The 18,820-nt window shown below is 31.5% G+C and overlaps 1 long non-coding RNA gene across 2 annotated transcripts in view; it reads right to left on the reverse strand.

The window, feature by feature from the left end:
- LOC143085310 (uncharacterized) overlaps positions 1-18,820 on the reverse strand; it is a 57,185-nt gene that overhangs the window by 446 nt on the left and 37,919 nt on the right. Inside the window, exons 1-2 of one of the 2 annotated variants that reach the window (XR_012981298.1) lie at positions 15,159-15,213; positions 1,743-4,374 (exon numbers count right to left, since the gene is read on the reverse strand). This is a non-coding gene — a long non-coding RNA (uncharacterized LOC143085310). Of the gene's footprint in view, positions 1-1,742; positions 4,375-15,158; positions 15,214-18,820 lie in introns of those variants that run through there. The other variant, XR_012981297.1, reaches the window with a different exon arrangement.

Below are 18,820 nucleotides of genomic sequence, written 5' to 3' on the forward strand. Positions count from 1 at the left end.
CTGTTTATTATGTAACGAAACTGCTTTATTTCCTAGTAAAGATTTAATATTGTGTGACATACACATATAGGTATACCTAAATTAGTAATCATTTAAATTACTCAGTATAGGAAAATAAACAAGCAACACTAAAATGTTACTGTTAAATGCGGGTTAGAAATTAAATACTGTTTTGATCCGAATCATAGTTAAATCATAAACATGACTTTAGATTTCTCTACCCTCGGAAATCTTTTATAAAGATGTTAAAATCATGTGTAGAATTATTCACAATCATAGGCCAGTACATTGCTAGCGCTGTTTCCATTGATGTATCACTTTTTTGCTTTACACATCGCTTACGATTGATAATTCTATTACTCAAATAAATATGTAGAGAAACTATCCTGTTATTAAATACTGACCGATCATATGCAAATCCGTCAACACTAGATGTAGAAAACGTAAAATGTTTTGAGAAAAACCAATATTATTTGTTAAACATATATTTAGGCCGTACTTTAACCTATAATGGTTTACTTTTTAAATTGTTATTTGTATGGAGAGTTGTCTCATTGGCACTCACACCACATCTTCCTATATCTATTTAGACATCTTAAGCTATTCACGAAGCTCTGATTTTAAACTACCTATAAAAAAATAATTGTAACGTTCTTTTTGTCTGTGTAATTTTGTTAAATGTCCAAGGAGACTAGGTGGCCTAGTGGTCCAATAAGTCAAACTTATGTATCACTAGCATGTCAACACTGAGGTTGTGAGTTCGAATCCTGCACGTGGCTGGTACGCTCGACTCAAATCTTAATTTACTGGGGTGTCAGTTTTCTTCTGTAGATTGATGGTACTCTACGGGTACACCGGTTTCCTCCACAAATAAAAACTGACCGACACGAAAAAGAACATAAGTGCTTTAAAACCGATCAATCAATATTTTCCCCAGCTCAAATGATAATGTCGTAAATTAATTTATAGATGCTGTTTACTGTTGTTAACTATTTCCAAGTTAAACTCTTCTTTCTGTCTGACATTCTCAAACGAAATGAGCTACATAATTTAAGCCGAAACATATGAAATATAACCTGCAACTGCATATTCGTTGGCATCGAGAAAAAAAATGCTCTCAGGCCTTCTATGAAAATATGTAAAATGTCTAAAACTAAAGCACACGATTTTGTCACAATAAAAATCTAAACTCTTAAATATAGATCGAATCCCAATAAACTCCTCAAGAGATAGTCATGTATAAATACCTGGTCATAATTTGACAAACGAGGCCTAATGCAGATATAACTTTTCTACAAGCATTATGTATTTGTAAATGACATTCTTCTAAGTTTGTATTAACATGTAGCCGTTCCATATTTTGAACTAGTGTCCATATATATTTACAACAAATCCAGATTTTGTTCTATATCAGTTTTAACTTGTAAAGCCATATTATCACAAATCAGAATTATCTACAGCTCCCTACCCGTCACTTAATTAAACAAGAACTTTATTACTCAAAGCTCTTTGTCTATTGATTTTTAAACAGAAGATACATGAGTAAAAGTTGACCTATCACACTGTTCTTTGATAAATGTATAGAACACGTGTCAGTTGTAAAAAAACATTAAATTTTACAGTATGTAAGATGAAACCATCTGTCTGTAAAAACATTTTTTTTTCAAATTCCGTTTAACTTAAATAAGTTGATCATCAGACTTAATTTCACAATTGTTAATAAACTCAAAGTGATACTTAACCTCATTTGTTGTATTGTATTGAACAGTCTGTTCTTTACTGTCATTTTTCTGTTCCTTAAGGGCATTGCTGACTGTTGCTTGAATGAACAGAACCATTGGCGAAATGTCTTGGTTGATAATAGTAAACGCATTTCCCGGAGCTGTTTTGTGATTGCCAAAAAATCCACTGTTTTGACCATCCGACGGAAAAATTCTTCGTATTGCATTTATTACCACGTTCTTAATTTTTTTTTGCTAAGACGGCCATATTGTTTTGGGATATTCCTTTTCTTGATCCACTAGCAACAGCAGACCACAAATTAGCTGTTCCTTCTTTATCATCAGGCAAATGACTATCAAGGTATTCGTTGACTGTTCCATTAATGTTTATTACGCGAATTTATGTATTTTTCCGCAACGTTTCCTTCTTAATGTCTAATACCTCCATCGCATGTACGTATGAGTTAGAAGTACTTCGCTATTCCTAACATTGTCTCAGATCTTTCTGTATTGAATAGTCATATAATACGATTTTCCTTTATTTTAAACACTAACGGCCCTCGAAAAGGTTGATCAAGTTGACTATTTGCTGTTTTGGAGTATTTGTTAAAACAGTTATAATACAACGACACTGCACCATGAGTTATAAATTCAGTAATGGTTTTTTTTACCGTGTTATTGAATTGTCTCAAATCATCATGGTCAGAGACTGTATTGGACACCATAAACGTTTCAGCAAAAGTATACAAATCAGACAAACTTCGAATCGTCGTAATTGCGAGCACCGTCAATACTGATACATTAAAATCCCAAACTGTATATAGTTTTATTACCCGCGGCATCTGTTCAAACCGCCAAAATGTTTCTCGTGGCATATGCATCATACAAAGGACTGGTTCAAAACTAGTTGAACTAGTTCTTATTTATATAAAAGTCATACAAATAACAAACGGGAAAAAACAAATTTCAAACAAAATGAAATATGTCGTTATGTTCTTATTTTGAGATCGAGCACGTACATATATTTCTTCCAGTCATATTCTTATTCGTATTCGGGGTCGGGTCGGAGACATACATTTATTGTTTCCTTCCTTTCACAGTTAGAGCATAGACTGACTGGTCTTTTTGTTGTTCAATTAAGGAATGATCTAGTGCAAAGCAGAATTTATATACACATGACAACTGTATGTTTAATTCCTTAAAATGCAAGTTGTAGTTAAAATCGGACCTTTAAAACATCCATCCACCCATTAATCACTATACAACATACGTATTTGCTCCTCCCATTTGATTATAGTGCGCTTCGAATTCGGAAGTCTCGTGCAGTGTCTTACTTTTATGTTGAATATTAACACACGTATAAGAATTTAACAACTAGGGAAGCAAGAAATTATAAACAAAACCATGATTTTCGACGTAAGGTAATCAAAATGGTTATCACGCTAGATAAAGGAGTAAATAATTATTGTTTGTTTTTTTAATCTATATCATTTATTCTATCAATTTCGTTAAACCCATGTGTTCTTTCACAACTAAACATATCATCGGTGGGCAAAATTTCCTTATAACCATCTTTCCCATAAGAAACCCAGTTAAACTGTAAATATGCTACAGAATTAGCATATCTATGTTTAACTACCTTGCCCTTGAACGAATGAAAATAGCCATGGTTGCTAGGTGGTTTATCCCAATCGCTTCTGTGCCCTCCACGTCCACCATACGGGCCAAATTTACGGAGCATATTTGTATAGAAAGTTATACTGTCAATAAACATACCATGCCATGTAAGTATCTTCGTCACAACTTCTTCCTCGTAAAGAGTGAACTCGTGTTCGTTTACAAGATCATGTCTCGCAGGTTTTGTGCCATGAACTAGACGTATACCACTTTTGTAATGAATATGTAATCCACCTAAAAGATCAATACCATCCCATTTTACGATCCATACTCCAATTGTAATAGGTCGGTCATCTATCTTAATCAAGTCCGAATCATTAAAACAATTGACAATTCCAAATCCATATTTTTCCAAATACATTTTTGGAATGGAAGCATACTCTTGATAGGGAACTATAGTTCTTTCGGATTTGGAATACTTTCTACTAAGTGGTGTATTCGTTCGTTGTGTTGTGCATATGCGTGCCTTAAAAGCATGAAAGACTGTATATTTATTTGTTATACTTTCTAACATATCTGAAGGTATGTCAGAAAGACGGATGACGCTTAATAAGTCCTCTACTAATTCGTCATTTTCCACGTTATTAGCAGATAAATATTTACCTAATGAAGCAAATATACATGCTTCATAATTTTCAATTGGTATTCCATGTTTAAAAACAGTTAATTTTTCATTATTCAACAAAAATTTAAAGTCTTTATGTGATAACTCATGAAACAATCCATTTTCAACTGCGAACTGGAAGTTCTCTGATATGCACTCTAATACTGCATCGGAAAGTTTGTCAAGAGAAAAATGTTTTAGGAATGAACATGATGAAATGAGACCTACTGCTTTAAATATGGTGATATTAGATATAATAACGTTTTGACATTGTATTAGAAGTGGTGGAACATCACAGTCATGTGTTGCTTCTTCCAACTGAACCACATAGTTGCCGACAATATTTGTGTCTGTTGATTCCATTTAGCTGTCCTGAAAACAAGAGAGAAAAATCTTACGTTAGTGCATACATAGTGTTACTAATGTATTTAATCAATGATATTCCATGTGTCTTTTTTCAAAATGATACATATAGAAATACAAAAACCGACAAAGGCATCAAATACATTGTATTATCTATTGTGGTTCAATGACAGACAAAACAGTTTTCATCTTAACTGTATTTTCATTTTAAAGTTTATCAATTATAAATGTTTTAATTTCATCTTAACACTTACTTTTCTCATCCAAAATATTTTTTTTTCATAAAGATATGTATCAACTTTATGTCGGCGGATACAGCACTGTTCAAGCTACATATATTCAAATTTCCTTAATTTTCGTGTATAAAAAAAGATAGTAAATTTGTCAACGGGTAATATTGGATATGATCAGATAATCGGCATTTGGCGATGCAATGTAAAAAAGACATGTTTTCTAAAACCGTATTCATGGAAAACAGATAGAGTTGAACCGATTGGTGAAGGACGTTTCGTTGTGGAGGTTATTAGTAGACCAGTAAAAAGAATTCGTGTTGCCATGAAACATTGACGAGCTTAATTAGTATCTGATAGTTCATATAATATTAAAATGGTTCAGAACATTAGCGGTTTTCTACCAAAGACACAGATGACCTCAGCCAAATTTAACACGATAATTACGAATACTTTGGGGTTCAATCTTCTTTCATCTTCCTTGAATTCGTAATTCATTCGGCCTGAGTGCCACTCAGAAGTCGTATAAAGACTCGAGACTCCTATACCTATATTTGTGATTTAGTAATCTTAGTGTAGACAGAAAGCTTGGTGCTTGTACTGTAATCGAGGAATTTTTATTTACCTCTGTGTATCATTATTTTTCTCCTTTGACTATATTATACGGGGGAAGGAAGGGGTACAGTACTGGTGAAAGAAAAATTACCATAACTGTACATACTAATAAACTCATCATAGATACCAGGACTACAATTTTATATAAACGCCAGACAATCGTTTCGTTTACAAAAGACGCATCAGTGACGCTCTAAACAAAAAAAAGTAAAAAGGCAAATAAAGTAAATGCGTGTGAAAATAATTTTTATACGTTTAAAAAGCATCTGTGACAAGGTTATATATATCATGTTTGATGCATAATTTGTATTTTGGTGCGATTCGTAGGATTTCCGGAACTATTTAGATTCTATTTGAACGTATTGTTATTAAGGAGCAGTGATATTGTTCAGATATATTTGTCTGCCGATAAAACAGTTTAAAAACTACTATTAATGTCTTTGTGAAATCTTGTATTTAAATGTTATAATTTAAAGGAGACGTGACACAATTTTTTTTTTTTTTTTTTTTTAATTTATTAATAAATATTGGTCAAATAACATATTGTAATAATTTTTTCTTGTCAAAACCTCATTTAACGGCCTTTTAATGCTCAAAGAATCCAGCGCTTGTCGTAATCTTTGATTTTTAATGAGATACCGGTCACGTGATCGTGATGACGTCAGTGGATACAATCTGAAAAAATGTCTCAAAAAGGACGAAGTCGATCATATTCCTGTAAAATTAAACAATGAACGGCGTTGACAGCAGTTTTCAAGGCAATTCTCAAACTTAAGATATTCAACCGTATCAGTTTGAGCCGTTACTTGTTGAAAATAATCAAGTAGAAGATATAAATTCGTCATCCGACATTGACGATCTTTCAAGCAATGCCGATATAATATATCAATAATTAATTTCACCAAAAATAAAGAGATATTTCTTAAAAATGTTTACGTTTAACAGGTAATTGAATTACATTTAATAATACAAAAAGACAGGTCATAAATAATGTAGGACAGAAAGTCACAGGACAAAAAGTCACAGCCAAAAAGTCATGGACAAAAATTCACAGGACAAAAAGTCACAATTTTTTTCGAAATTATTTTTCATATAACAAGAAAAAATAATTTTAAAAAATACAAAATTCTTGATCTATTATATATTAAGTAACTTTGTTACTAAAATTTATTCAAAATAGATATCAATAATGATCAAATAATTGTTATAAAAACAACATGTCAAAGTGGCTTGGTATCTATAAATGGCTTTATTGTGGCATGAATTATATCCTTTGCATGATTTAGATTTAAATTTTTTCATTAATCAAGCTTCATGAAAAATTTCCTAAACTCGAAAATGAATAAATGTAATAAAATAAAAAATAAAATATTTCAAGATCACTCTCTTATAATTTAAAAACAATTCTCAACAATCGTCATAAATTACCTATCACCTTACCAAGAGTGTTGGGTGTAAAATTTGAATTACTAAAGCTGCCCCAAATAAATGTGTAATAAGAATGACATAACAGGTGGGGGGGGGGGGGTATTATAAGTAAGATTTAAAGAAGTTTTAAAACAGTAATATATATTCATATGTCTTTTTCTCCTCCATAATAATCCCATTGAAAATGTTCTATGAGTACTGGCTTATTTTTTTGTGATATTTTTTCCGTGTGGTATATCCTCAGTCTATAAATTGTTTTGTATTTTGTGACTTCTCTTCAACTTCGACAAAGTTTGGCATAGGGGCCTTATATGGAAAGCTTATGGTATTGACGGAAACTTATTGAATTGGTTTCAGGATTATCTACACGACAGAAAACAGAGAGTAGTAATGCATAACAGAAAGAATTAAAAAAACGATAGGCCATTGTGTAAAATTGAAACGTTTCATTTGTACGGCCCAAGGAAATTGAATATCATCTAACGCAATTGAGATGTTCCCCTTCATTCTTAAACAATGATCTATTTAGAGCTAATATTATAAATTTATAAATGATCCTTCTTGTCATTGTGGGTCAGATATTGATGATGTCTACCATTACTTCTTTGTTTGTCCAAAATACACATTATGTAGAAAAATTTGTAAGGGTTCCGCGGAACCCAGTGTCTCGCCTATTTTTGCTGTAAATCACAGGCTCAACAACAATGAGGAAAAAAATCAATAAAAATATTCCTCTTGTTACTATTTTATGATTGTAAGAAAATCTAAGTCCATTTGAAAGTAAATTACAGAAAAAAACAGAGTAATCTTTTTACAAACTTTACTTCTGGATACAATCTTATGATCATAAATAAGGTTATTTCCAAGTTTGGTACAAACCCAGGATAGTTTAAGAAAGTTATTTAAATTTTAAAAACTTTAACCACAGAGTGAATGTAATGGTTCCCTGCAGAAAAAACTAAGTCCATTTATAAGTAAAATACGGAAAAAATTGAATTTTATTTTTACAAAATTTTCTTCTGGATACTATCTTATGATCATAAACAAGCTTCTGTCCAAGTTTGGTACAAACCCAGGATAGTTAAAGAAAGTTATTAAAATTCTAAAAAATTTAACCACAGAGTGAATGTAATGTTTCCCCGCAGAAAAAACTAAGTCCATTTATAAGTAAAATACGGAAAAAATGGAATTTTATTTTTACAAAATTTACTTCTGGATATTATCTTATGATCATAAACAAGCTTCTGTCCAAGTTTGGTACAAACCCAGGATAGTTTGAGAAAGTTATTAAAATTTTAAAAACTTTAACCACAGAGTGAATGTTTTGTTTCCCCGCAGAAAAAACTAAGTCCATTTATAGTAAAATACGGAAAAAATGGAATTTTATTTTTACAAAATTTACTTCTGGATACTATCTTATGATCATAAACAAGCTTCTGTCAAAGTTTGGTAGAAATCCAGTATAGTTTAAGAAAGTTATTAAAATTTCAAAAACTTTAACCACAGAGTGAATATTTGTTGACGCCGCCGACGACGCCGACGACGACGGAATGTAGGATCGCTTAGTCTCGCTTTTTCGACTAAAGTCGAAGGCTCGACAAAAATCTTATTCAATAATCTCAACTGGCTATCCGAAAACATTGTTTTAAATACAAAACTATTAATTTGCGGACACATGGAACTTTCGAATGAACAAAATATTAAAATTTTCAAACATGTTCAAAATTTCATAAAATGGTCAAACAGATTTTTTGTGCCTTGATAGAGGTTATTGTTACTGGCACGGAACATCATTGTCATCATCAGTACACACGTCACCGTCACAGAATCATATGACTTTTCAAACTTTCTTTTTCTCTTTTTTACGTATGAAAGCTAGTATTATTCTATAAACTGTTTTCCTTATATGCATGTCCATTATATCATACTTTTATTGTAATTTTATATTGTAATATGGAGAAGACTTCATAAGTATGATTTACTTGTGTCTAATCCTTTTTGCTTTAATTTAGCAAGTAAAATATGTTTTAACTAACTCAGTCTATACTTATACATTATCTACTACTCCCAGGTCTGTATCAATTGGATTTATCTGCATTATTTGTGTTAAAACTATGTTATTCATCTCCATGTCTTATGCAATATAAAGACTTGCATACATTCACTAGCCAAAATATTTGTTTCTCATTCAAGTCACCTTTTGCATATAATTTTTCACCACGATAACCTTGCATCAATGGTCTGTCATTTTAAAAGCATCACTTGATATCTCTTCACAATTTATTTTTTATTAAGAAATAAAATGATTTTTAATAAATAAATAGAATAGGTATAAGTACTAATAACTTATTGCAATACACCTTTCATACTTGCCTAATTTTTATTAGAAAACTCAGAAGGAAATTTATGTACCCACTACAGGTTATGTATTAGTTGTGGGGACTGACAGGCTTTTTTTATTATTATTAATTTTTTACTTTAGAAGCATTTCTTCTTAATTCTCTATTTATTTTGCTTAATATCTAATATTATTATACTCCATTCTTTACTAAGTAAATTCACAAACACATTATTTTGTATCCGCCCCCTTTTTTAAGCTGCACTGTCAGTCCTCTTTCTCTATTCTGTAAACCCCCATATCCGACAGTAAGGTATTGACTATTGTTTATTCAAACAGGTTAAACAGATATGCATTACGTAACTTATATCTGTAACCATTGCTCTAGTATATTTCCAACCTCACCTGTGCACCCAGCAGGTGATCATGGATGTACACAGATTCGACGCATGTTACGCAATAGTGCGTATTGCCGATGTCATATATATCACCACCCGGGGGCATGCCACCTGTAGCTTTCAACTTCAAAGGTAACCCAGCACTGCAGAGAAAGTGTGCCGCATACCTGTTACTTCTGATCGATGTTGATGACTTTTAATTTATTATTTCCAATTTCAGTGTACACACCTGCACACGTGAACAGGTAGTGAGGTACACGCAGGAGATACACAATACCAAATTTTAAACATTGAGATATATTTGGCTATAAAATTATACACAAATATGACTAAACTATTAAAAAAATTATTAATAAGGGACGCAAAAAATATTTGCGAAGAAAAAGATGTTTTTTTCCCTCAGCCATTCTCCGCTTCTCACAAGCTCCCCGCTTAGGTGTGGCTCAGCTGTTGTTGGTTGTGTCAATGGAATGTCAGGTACCGCATTTGGACGAAGTTTTGGCTTCATAGTAGGACATCCCTCGAGATTCTTCATAACTTCTGGGTCACGATCGTAACATGCATTTGTAAAGTTGGCGGAACAAAGTCTATGACTAGTGCTTGGTAGGAAGTCCTATCTCTTCCTGGGACTAGTCTGCGGGTTACTCAGAAAACGGATTTTTTTTTTATCAAATTGTCCTTATGCCTATTGTTGCATCTACTGGCAGAACACAGAACCATTTTTGATCAGTGATGGGTTTTGTTGGAAGATATTCGAATATGAAATTGCGCTTATTATGCCTTTACACCCGTCAGTCAAATATGATTGATGTAACCACTGACGTCACAGCCTCGTTCTGAGTGACTTCCGGGATTGAAATATGCATAATTAGTATGTCGACAGATCGATACATTTAAATTTATTTTTTATCCATTTAAACGATAATTATATTGTTATCAATGTTTTTTGGGGGTAATTATGTATAAATAAATATTTATTTACGAAAAAAAATCAAAAAAAAAAAATCATGTCACATCTCCTTTAACATTATTATTACAATTGTAATAATTGTATTTATGATATTCAATATCTTATGATGTTGCTTGTCGTATACATGATATACGCTCGATTTAATTCCCTTAGCCCATTAAAAAGAACATCCTGTTTTTATAATATTGATATTTAAAAAGTTTTGTCCGAGCATCTAGTTGGAATTTAATCGATTGATTGTTGAATTCTGAATAACGAAAGACTCAGATAACCCAACTGAAATATTTTCAATTCATTAAATCCACACTTATTTTTAATTAAGACATATCTTTTTAATATTCATTGGTCAAGTTTGATAAATGTCAGTATAAAACAAGTTTGATACAAATAACATTTATATTAAATCATGTTTTAATTCTTCGCTTGCTAAAGTAACACTTCATGAGTTTGATAGTTTATGCAATTATACATTTGAAGAATTATGTAGGTATAACACTATGGTAAAAAATGTTTTGTGTTGCTTTTTGTGCAAAATACAGGAACACCATAGCATTAGAAAAAAAATGATTTAGACAGAGTTGCCAGTATCAACCACACACGACAGGTGTTTTTTTGTTTAATTTCATTGTTATGAAAACGACAATATGCATATAACTTTTCCATGTACATTGTACACAAACTTTGCGTGTACAAAAAAAATATAAGGTGTATACATACCGTCATTGTGTTATCGTACTATGGTAAATATTTGTATTCTTTCATTTGTGCTAATGTGCTTTGTATATATTCCTTTTTGTGTTTCTTTGTTAACATATGAATTTGTTGTTCTGTGATTAAGATTATAACACAATATTGACTGCTGCACCACTTTCTTAATGTTTACCCTATATGTGTTTGATTTTTTTCACACGTCGTAGTCAATATTATTGAATTGTATGTGACTGTCATATAAGTAAGAGGTTTAGCTTGCTGTTAATCTAGGATGAATCCACCATTTCCTACACAAGAATATGCCACTGCTGGTGGACGTGTCGTCCCCGAGGGCATCATCATCCCAGTAGTCAACACTTCGGTGTTGACATGAATATTGTTTTCTTATCCCAGGCATAGATTACCGTAGCCGTATTTGGCACAACTTTTTGGAACCTTAATGCTCTTCAACTTCGTACTTGTTTGGCTTTATTAATATGAGCGTCACTGATGAGTATTATGTAGACGAAACGCGCTTTTGGCGTACTATATTATAATACTGGTACCTTTGATAACTATTTACACCACTGGGTCGATGACCCTGTTGGAGGATGTTTCGTCCCCGAGGGTATCACCAGCTCAGTAGTCAACACTTCGGCATTGATATGAATATCAATAATTAGGTCATTGTTATAAATGTCCTGTTTACAAAACTTTGAATTTACCGAAAAACAAAGGATTTTCCTTTCCAGGCATAGATTACCGTAGCCGTATTTGGCACAAAGTTTTGGAATTTTGGATCCTCAATGCTCTTCAACTTTGTACTTGTTTGGCTTTATAAATATGAGCGTCACTGATGAGTCTTATGGACACGAAACGCGCGTCTGGTGTACTATCTTATAATCTTGGTACCTTTTATAACTATTTACAACACTGGGTCGATGACACTGCTGGAAGACGTTTCGTCCCTGAGGGTTTCACCAGCCCAGTAGTCAACATTTCGATATTGACATGAATATCAATTATGTGGTCATTGTTATAAATTTTCTGTTTACATCTTTGAATTTCCCGAAAAACTAAGGATTTTCCTTTCCAGGTATAGAATACCATAGCCGTTTTTGGCACAACGTTTCGGAATTTTGGATCCTCAATGCTCTTCAATTTTGTACTTGTTTGGCTTTATAAATATTTTGGTATGAGCGTCAGTGATGAGTCTTACGTAGACAAAACGCGCGTCCTAGGTACTAAATTATAATCCTGGTACTTTTGATAACTGTATACTAGGTCTGGAATATGACAGTTGTTATATATTTGTTTGATGTGTTTGAGGGTTTGATTTCCCCATTTGATAATGGACTTTCAGTTTTAAATTTTCTTGGAGTTTTGGTAATTTCATTATTTTACTTTTAAAGACAACAGTAGTTTACCGATGTTTAAATTTCATCAGTGATTAAGAAAACAAACATAGATAGAAGCAAAAACTGGGTGAAGCGCATCCTCAACCATACAAATAAAATGCCCTATATATTTTAATGTGATATAATCATTTCCGGTATTATAAAGGAAACTGTGAATAAACCAATGTTGCTATACAAAAAACGTCCTGGAGTAACTACTTCAATGTGTATTTTCTATTTGTTTCATACCTATACTGAATTTTTAGGAATTTTGGTCCTCAATACTCTTCAACTTCGAACTTTATTTGGCCTTTTTAATTTTTTTGGAAACGCGCGTCTGGCGTATATACAAAAATTGTACTTAATTTAATCCAGGTATCTATGATGAGTTTATTTATACAAACCAAAAATGAACATACCTAGAAGATAGAATAATAAAATTTGATTAACAACTTTTGCACCAAATGTCCATGACTTACTAGTTATTGATTTAAACTTAGGCTGAAGCACAATGTTTATTTTTATCCAGTGCTGGAAGAAGGACATGTATCCTACAGTCGAACATTTTACAATATAAATACAAAATAGTTTACGCATACATGTTTTCATGCGTGAATTATAAATTGTCTGCTAGAACATTAGTTTGTTCTGTACATTGTACATCTTATACAAATAAATGATGCATATTCTGACAATGAACGAAGTTTATATTTGTTATTTTCAATGACGACTGTAAGTGAGGTTACAACATTAGTGTGAACGGCAATCTACACCAATTATCTAAATATGCAATACGCTCCGAATTGTTAAAAATTCATTTTGCATGAAATATAATATTTTGCGACACATCAATGACCTTTTAAGCAATCATTACGTGGTCGGTCTCCTAAATAGAAATAATCACTTAAACCTACCGGTAAATTATAAAGCCTATCACATATATGTAATACCTTAGCATACTAGCTTCTTCAAAAAGACTACTTTTTAAACTGTTTTAATCCCTTGAATTTTACCCTTTTAGTGCATCACACTTAAGCGTGATATACCATTGTACTTTAGCGAACAAACAACCATCGGACTTTGGCGTGAGACACCATCGTACTTAAGCGTAGACCATCGCACTGTATCGTGACCATCGCACTTTAGAGTATCATCGCACTTTAGAGTCCTACATATTACATATATATATATGTGCAGCTGGATCAGAGAAGTTCGGGGAAAATATTAAAAAATATTCAATTGTCATACCGCAAAGATTTTTTTTAAATTATGTTTCTACGTACACAAAGAGCATACATGTGCAAAAATCGAGAAGACCTCTCCGTAACGTGGTTAAAAATGTAGAAGTCTTTTAGATGTTACCTTTCTTTTAAAGGAAATGTTTACCTTTATTTTTTTAATTTGCACTGACACAACTTAAAAATCAACAAACTCATGTGATTACACGTGCCGAGAGCAGACCGGTGTATTCGAAATCTTTGATGTAAAAAATGTATGACTTTGTATGGGGAAATTGTAATATTCGAATGACTATTTAGAACACATCTGAAAGAAATGTACATGTACTTGTTCTCTACTCTATGGTCGGGCTGTTGTCGCCTTGACACATTTCCCATTACCTTCTCAATTTTTTTATGCGCATGTACATGAAAGCTAGTATTTTCAATTTGTAGCAAACAATAACGTTTTTGAAATTTTCGTTTGACAAGTTTCTAATGCAATTATTTCGATAAATAATGAATAATAAACATCAAGTATAATCAGTATCGTTACTGGCATGGTATAACTAATGTATTGATTTTCTTTGCTTTTTTTTATAAAAAGAGGTGCCTTTCTATATTGCTATCACATCATTGGGTTTGTTCATAAAATAATTCAAATAACATTGTTATTTCTTGTGTCTCTCTTGTTTCACTTTTGCATGTGGACATTCTTTTCTCTTTAATGAATGAACAATATGATCAACACATGCATAACGCAGCCGCCTTGGATTAAGAGTTAAGGGTTGCAATAGCACAGATTCAAATGAGGTTCAATTATTGAATTCTATATTTTGACATCTTTTTCACTAAAAGTTAAGTCCTCTAATTAACAATTTTTATCAGATTCTAGTGTTGGTAATATTGTACTTGAGTTATAAACAGAAAATTGGGCGCAATATTATCGTTGGAAAAATTAGTTTCATTGATATCACGTTTTGTATTTTGGTTTGTTAAATATTATTAGTTACATAGTGTGCTAGTGACCTAATACGGTATATATGGCGTCAGTAAATTCAATATGGGGTGAGAGCGAATCCCCATATGGAATCTACTGACCCCATATATACCGTATTAGGTCACTAGCACACTATGTAACGAATTTACTTTACCTACTATCTTAACGTGTGAAATTTAGACTAGTGACCTATCAAAATGAGCAAGTTTTGTTAGCATTAAGGATTAAGAAACTACTACCAATAATCCTATAAAAACAGATGCCAACAAAAACAATTTGTTAGGTTTAAATGTGTTTTATGAATTTATTTCAATCTTAATCATCAACTTACCGTCTATTGAAATCTTTAAGAATTTTTCTCAGTACCGTTTTGTTTTTATAAAGGGACGTAACACCATAACTAGCCGTGTATGAAATAAGCCCCGTCTCCCTTCTTACCTAATATGGAATATAAAGGGACGTAACTCCACTACTGACCGTGTATGAGATAAGCCCCGCTTCCCTACTAACCTTATATGAAATATACACTGTCTTCACGCGGACGCTTTTAACCAATCATATTCCTAAAAAATGTATAGGAGGTAAGATAATTTTATTTACAAATACAATAAAAATAGGGACCGGATTATCTTATAGATATTACGGCAAACATTGGATCTAAATCTGCAACCTATTAAAATTTGATTGTCAAGCATTTTAGCATCATATACATCTCGGATAAAATATATATTGCCTGAATGCGTATCTGGTGCTGGTAAACTATCATTGGGTAAACTATTATTGGGTAAACTATTATTGGGTAAACTATTATTGGGTAAACTATTATTGATATCGTTGTTAGAATTACGTAAATCTGTGTAATAGCCAAATGTATGCAATTCCAATAACTCAACTAAAACTGTATCAATAAGCTCTGGATTATTTTATAGATAACTTAATGAAGTTTAGTCCATGATATTCATTTTATTGACTTTTACAATTTATGATAATTTTTGTTGAATTTGGATGCTAATTAAATAAGATATTTTATCATAAAACTGTTGTCATTAGATATTTTGAATATTTCCAGCATACATTATGGAAAACGTTGACAAAAGAAAATTCATTTACAAAACATTTGACAATTTATTTTTTTCTATTTCCTGTTTACGACGATTTAATGAGAACTATCTATTTTTATTTTAAAATAGTTATTCTGGTAATTAAAGTTTTCCTGTTTCCGTAAACAATTCTGTTTATTGAACTTACAAAAGAGATACACAATGATGACCATGATTCGACAAATTTTTCGGTTTCCAGTTTTTTAAGAATTTAAATTATCATTTTGGGGTTTGTTATGTAATTTTGCAATTTTTTTAATTCTATCATATTTGTGAATTGTAGATACATTTTCTATAGTGCACATTATCGTGCTCAATCTGAAACATAAATAATGATATTCAAAGATTTCAGGGTAGATGTTTAGCATATCAATTTTATGTTATTATGAAAATAAATGAATTATTGTATACATGTATGATTTAATTTGGATGTAACGCGTCTTCTGATTCGCTGACGTTATTTTGTTATGATCCCATAGACATAATTTAGTCATGTGGCCGTGACGTCATCAACGTTTTTTGATGGTTTTCTACGGTTTAAAATGGAATTTAGAATTAAATTATAAGAAATGACTGTAATATTTTTTCTGTCTAATCGAAATAATATAAAAAATGTGGTGCACACTGTAAATAACCCGCTACGCGCGTTATTCAGTGTGCACCAATTTTTTTATGTTATTTCTTCATAGACAGAAAAAATATTACAGTCATTCCTTAAATGTTTATGGATGAATACGCTTTTTTCTGCATAGATTGACTGTAATATAAATCACCAATCAACGATTTAGAATAAATAAATAATATTTCACGAAGATAATCAACATGCTTTGCCTTTTGTATCTTTAAATGTCTTCACAAATGAATCTCTCCCTTGCAGCAATATCAAAATTCCAGCACGTGAATATACAGTTGTTTTTTTCAGGTTATCAGAGACATTTTATTATATTGGCGATACTCCCATCATGAAATTGTACACGTAGCACGAGGATAACACTATACATAAATATGTATGTTGCGTCGTAAGTCTAGCAATTATAGACTTAAATGCGTTTTACTAATTAACAATGAATTCCAATGTAGATGAGATGAATGCACATGTACTGTTACAATTACAGTGCAACACCAAGGCAAAACTACCACTTTGAAGAGTTTATATGACCAGATTAAAACAAAGGCACAAGCCCAAGCTAGTGAATATTATCTTCTTTTTTATATTAATTTGAGAATGCAAATTGATCATTAAACTGTACAAGTTACATGTTTTTCGTAAGATGAATTATAACAATGAACATGCGATTCCGACATGCAATACACCTATTTAACTTCACCCTTTATGACAAACGAGAGCATATTATTTCAATATGTTCCCATTAATAGAGGTAAGGATTTCTATGAAATATAATGTAAACTCTGCTAGTTTTTATGTTTTTAGTTACAGTTGAAATTATCATAGATTCAATTTTCTTATCTGCAATTTGCTCCTGCTGAAAATAGATGAATCAAATTCTCTTCACTGTTTAAATTGTGTTTCAATTTTGAGAAATATATAACAATGAACATCGAATAAAACAGATACCTAACAAATATTCGTGTTGAACGTTGCTTTATATCTTTGCTTTTTTTTTTTTTAAGATTCTGTTGAATTTGATTTATTGTAGTTATGTATTTATACATGTTATATGTTCGATTCAACTAAAATTGTTTTGCCATTAAAAGTACATGCGATTGGGATAATTAATATATATCGAATAAATCATCGTATACATTACAGCTTACAGAGGCTATTGCCATTTAGAAAAATACTTGTTCATTAACAAACCAATAATATTTTACACATACTGGGTTTAAAACATGCCATGCTGTTAATTATATGTTGTAGAGATCAAAAGCATTTTAAAATTTAATATTGACATATTTTGATTGAGCATTCCTTAGTTAGTTAAATTTCTTACCGACATCGTAATTCTACAGTACTTAACTAGAATGAATGGTAAATTTGACATTACATTGTGATTTGAAGAACTTAAGTGGGAAGGAAACTGATATATAATCAATTAAAAAAATGTATTGTGTACTTATATAATTATATAATAAAAAGTACTCAAAGTCAGTTTTAAAGATCCAACATTGTTTTTCTTGTTTATATTTCTTTGCGATGCCCGGTTCATTTTTATATAACCGGACTATTAACTGTTACAGTTGTACTAAAAAACAATGTTGAAAAAGACAAATCAAACAAAAGTATGTCTTATTTGTAAACTAGAATATCATTTTTTTCTGTCTTTGAAGAAATAAAATCAAAATGTGGTGCACACTGAATAACGCGCAGCGGGTTATTTTAAAGTGTGCACTACATTTATAATTTTATTTCGAATAGACATAACAAATATTACAGTCCTTTCTTATAATCTATTTCAAAATTCCATTTTAAACCGGTGTAAATCGCGACAAATCGTTCATGACGTCACGGTCATATGGCAAAATTATGTCTATTAGCTGATTAACAAAAACCTATCAGCCAATCAAAAGACGCGTTACATCCGAAATTAAATTATTGCTAGATAACAAGAACCATCTTTAATAAGATCATTATATTTACGTTATAATGAACATGTCTTTCGATTTTCGACTGTTTAGTATTAAAACAAACCTACGTCAAACACTTTCAGAATCGATACTCATGTGTTCTTACTTCAGTTTTGCATGTTATTTTATTACCATCGTTCTATTATTTAGTAACATTGCAAAGTTACTTTACAAACATATATGTGTTCAAAAAAGCTTTTACACAGAGTGTGTACAATATCATTTTGTTACAATCATGTTTATAACTAAAACGCCTGAGTATTCTATCTGAAATTATTGCACTGTAATCTTTTGTTCATGATTATGTGTAAAAACCGAGCTTTTATCAAAAGTATTAAACACTGCTGTAATAATTCTCTTATTTGTGGTATTTCGGCAGTTAGTGCGCCAGAGAACGTTTATTAAGGTTAATCTTTTTGTTTGCACCCAGAAATATATTCTGATTACTGAAAACCCTGTGCAACTGGAAGAGTTGTCAGATTTGAA

The sequence above is a fragment of the Mytilus galloprovincialis genome, chromosome 1 (genome assembly GCF_965363235.1).
Source record: "Mytilus galloprovincialis chromosome 1, xbMytGall1.hap1.1, whole genome shotgun sequence".
Classification (NCBI taxonomy): Eukaryota; Metazoa; Mollusca; class Bivalvia; order Mytilida; family Mytilidae; genus Mytilus; species Mytilus galloprovincialis.